Here is a 4267-nt window from a genome sequence, read left to right as displayed (position 1 = left end):
CACAAGCTGCAGAAAGTATACTTCCCCTCTAAATTTACTGATACGCGAGTTGTCTCACATCCCGTTCGCTGTTCAGCTCTCTGCTTCAGGCTGCGGCCACAGTAACGTTACACAGGGCCAGTCATTTGTTCGTGAAAATTTTGCTATTGATTTGGGGACAATGACATGACTGGTTAGCAAGCTAATCGTGTTAGCTAGCATACTGTCAAATTATATTTTCTGTTTGTCAACCGTGCGCAATGTTATTGACTTTGAATCTTGCTAGCATAGCGTTAGCTTTCTGGCTCATCACCTAGCGGACTAGAATATCTCCCGTTGCCAAGTCGTATCTATGATCCGTCCTATTTACTGGAGGAGTGAACAACGTCTCCGTTGCATAAGAATCTTACGGGAGAGTAATGATTGTTCCAGGTATTAGTCAAACCCTGAGGCGTTACCAGGGAAACCAAGTTATGGCTTGTGAAAAACTTTATATTTTGATTGTAAAACGCATGAAAATGTAAATTAATGGTCCGAATTTATTTTCTTTGGCAAGTGACCATGGTATAAGGCGGAGGCGAAGTCCATATATATATATATATATATATATATATATATATATATATATATATATATATATATATATATATATATATAGAGATCTATATCTATATCTCATTACATATACACAATTATATGCAAAAAAATTATAAAAATAAAAAATCATACTACCTGTGTCACAGTTTGATGCCATAGTAATTTTTTGTCCCTATCCCCAGGCAATACCGATACACTGCATACAGGCAGATTGTCCGCTGGGCCTATGGCATTCTGGGCGGGCACATCAGAAAGCCTCCACCTACGTGTGTTGTGTCTGCCATTAGAAAGCAGTTTCCAGAGGAAGAAGGAGATTATATAGTTTTTGAATGGCCTCATTTGGGTGGAAATTAATAATAAAAAACAAATCACAATTACCAAGTGTCTCTCTGAAAATGTGTTTAAAAATTGTAGATCTTTACACAAGTGGACAAAATTGGTCCTGTTGAAGAGAAACCTACAATTGTCACTGAAATAACTTGAAACTGACAAAGGTGACAATACATTAAAAGAAAATTGTGGAAATTAATAATGAAACTGACATGGACAAAAATTATGGTAACCTTAACTTAATCTGCACTTTATATTTTGTTGCACAACCTTTTGAGCCAATCACTGCAGTCAGGTGATTTCTGTAACTCTTAGTCAGATCTCCTCGTGAGCAAACTGCTCCAGCTGACTCAGGTTCGAGGGCTCCTTCTCCCGACTGCATGTTCCAGCGCCTTCCACAGATGTTCAACAGGATTTAGATCAGCGCTCATAGAAGAAGCTACTTCAGAACAGTCCAGTGTTTTATTCGCAGCCATTCCTGGGTGTTTGTAGCTGCTGTGTGTTTTGGGTCATTACCCTGTTGGACGACCCCTGACCTGTGACCTAGACTGGACTTTGTGACACTGGGCAGCACATTTGGCTTTCTTGAGATTTCATTGAACCCTGCACAGATTCAAGATACTGTACCAGGTGAGGCAAAGCAGAACCAGAACATAGCTGAGCCTGATCCATGTTTCACAGTAGGTACAGTGTTATTGTATGTTTCATTTTGCATCTGTGTACAAAGAGCTGATGTGACTTAAAAAAGCTTCAGTTTTGGTTCAAAAGGTTTCAGCAAAGACCAAAGGACATTCTCCCAGAAGGTTTGTGGACAAATGAGACAAAGCTGGAGCCTTTTTGAACCAAAACTGAAGCTTTTTTAAGTCACATCAGCTCTTTGTACACAGATGCAAAATGAAACATACAAAAATATACAAGTTATGATACAACTTAGTTTTCCATCTGAAATCACAAAAAAAGTCTTTCCTGCTTTATTTTTACATAAGTTCCCTCCTGAGTCTCAATGTTTCCTTGAGTTTCCCCACAACAGGCTGGGCAGTTGGTACAGAGAGACATCAGCTGGCTTTCGCACACAATGAACTTGTCAGCAGCCCTGAATAAAGAAAATCACCTATTATTTTGCACTGATGACACAATTTGGTCATACACATAATCTAAAATCAAAAAAAGTCTTACTTGAGGTCATGGTGAGAGTCCTGCAGAGGCGGATTTGAGAGTTCCTCATCAGATGAGTCACTTCTCATTTCTTCCTCTGGGATCCATGACATGTCTCATGGCAGCTCCCATGAAAACAGAGGACGATTCATCATCGCTGTGCACAGGACTGGGCAGTGGAGTAGATGTTTGTTTCTCAGAGCTTTCTGTCTGAGTTCCCACACTGACCATCTTGGGCTGTGCCTGGACAGCTAGAATAAAAAGAGGTCTTTCTTTATACAATTGTGTAATTTCATACATTCAGTGGCTGGTTTACTAGATGCCCCTGTCCAACCTGCAATCCCATACAACAGTTCTGTCACAGAATGTGTTCACTCAATCATGTGTTAAAAAAGGAGGTCAGATAGTGTTGGAATTGTACCAACCTGCATTATACAGAAAGATTTTCATTTTTTTCCCCCTCAAACATTGTACATAAATGGCATATACAATTACTTCTATATATGAGTGATGTTACACTACCTGATGAACGATGAAAAGGTCTGAGGTTGCACTGTGAGCCACAGTGAAGTGCAGATGACTGAGGACCCGGTGGAGGGAAAGCCTCTTGCTCTGTGTCCACCTGCGCTGCAGCAGCAGAAATGGCTGTCATCTCTCCCGCCTCATCACTGCCAATGTCTCCTAAATCCTTCAAAATATAACAGATTAAATACATTATGAATGTGTGCAAACAGGGTCACTGGGCTGTAACTAAATCTGACGGTTGTAATATTAGCAAACCGAGTGTCTTTGCATAAGACAGGTTCTATAAAAATAAAAAAAATAAAAAACGTTAGCTAGCATTAGCTAGCGTTAGCTGGCATTGCTCGCTTATTAGCTTGGGAGTTGAAAGCTAGCTGCACTCCTCTACAACAACCTAAACATGTCACATTGCTTCTCATGAATTAAATCATTATGTTGAGTAAGCAGGTAGTTAACAAATGTTAGAAACAAGACTTACAGTGCACAGTTCGCGTTTACGCCGAGCTGAGTCTCTGCCTGATCCGTGACCGTGTCTCCCGCCGGCAGCAGCACCAGCAGCTGCTGCTGACAGCGGTCCGGATGAAGCTGTGGGAACCGAAAGGCACCGCACCGGGGGTGAGTCGCACCTGGTTCCTGCTTTGGCATCCCACGTTGAACTCCAACAGGTCGCTTGGATAATAATCCTCCGGTCTGAAGTGAGCGCCACACACAACCGCTGACGCAGAGAAGTCCCGTCTCTTCAGCTGCACAAAACGGACCCAGGCACAGAAGATAGCACCGTTTTCTTTCCTGTTAGGAAACCGGTGGACTCGGTGTCCTGACAGGCTGGAGTTTGTGCAACCTCCACAAACGCAATAATTTACCATGTTGATAGTAAATTAACGCAACCCAAAACTACTGACAACACACTGACTCACTACAACACAACCGCTCTGACTGATAACGTACCTACTCCCACACTGAGCTATGGCAGCTGCTAGCATATAACTCCCTCTCGTTACGTAATATGACGCGATGTTGACAAAAAAGCGTTTTTTGGCGCTTTGCTCAAAACTGTCACTTTTTTGGTTAAATATCTCCCCTAACGTATTGAATGACATTTTAAATCCTCAATCAACTTTTCGAAAAGGTAATTTTTGGACCAGATTACACATGCATTTTGTAAAAAATTTAACCTGCAATATGCTCTTTAAGATTCTAATATTGTCTTGCCTTGAGCGGCCCTCTAGGTCTGTTAACTTTCGTTGTCAGTTCGGCATTTACTTTCTCCATCGCGGTGAGTTTCGTATTCAGCGGAGTAATGTCGTCTTCCAAGGCGGAGACACAGGAGTCGTATTTGGTCTGACATACAGCAAGGCAGTCAGTAGACGCTGCAATCTCATCAATCCGCTTCACCAAACCGTCAACTTTCTCCTCCTCCTCTGGATTCGAAGCTGGTGAAGACTTGCTGGAGCATTGTATGCGTCCGCATGCCCTCCTTAGCAACGACGGTAGCAATGTGTTTAAGCAGCGCTTCATGTGAAAGTTCAGGTGACAGGCTTTTCGCGTTAGCAGCATGCTCGACGTTAGCTTTAGCTTCACTCGAGTCATCAGGATCTTCTGCCGTCTCCCGAGACTGGTCCAGTTTGTGCTGTTTGGTAGGCTTCGGCATTGCGAAGTGAAGTTAAGAGGACAATATGATAGG

General features: G+C 42.3%; 1 long non-coding RNA gene across 1 annotated transcript; it reads right to left on the bottom strand.

The window, feature by feature from the left end:
• Positions 1-1872: 1872 nt before the first annotated feature.
• LOC115571832 (uncharacterized) lies at positions 1873-3466 on the bottom strand. The gene is made up of 4 exons (XR_003981989.1): positions 3062-3466; positions 2584-2749; positions 2083-2312; positions 1873-1999 (listed from the first exon to the last, which is right to left on the bottom strand). It is a non-coding gene; the product is annotated as an uncharacterized LOC115571832 (long non-coding RNA).
• Between the last annotated feature and the right edge of the window lie 801 nt (positions 3467-4267).

This window comes from Sparus aurata, chromosome 20 (assembly GCF_900880675.1).
Source record: "Sparus aurata chromosome 20, fSpaAur1.1, whole genome shotgun sequence".
Taxonomy (NCBI): domain Eukaryota; kingdom Metazoa; phylum Chordata; class Actinopteri; order Spariformes; family Sparidae; genus Sparus; species Sparus aurata.
The sequence above is the reverse complement of the archived record's forward strand: the minus strand, read 5'-3'. Positions and strand labels throughout refer to the sequence as shown.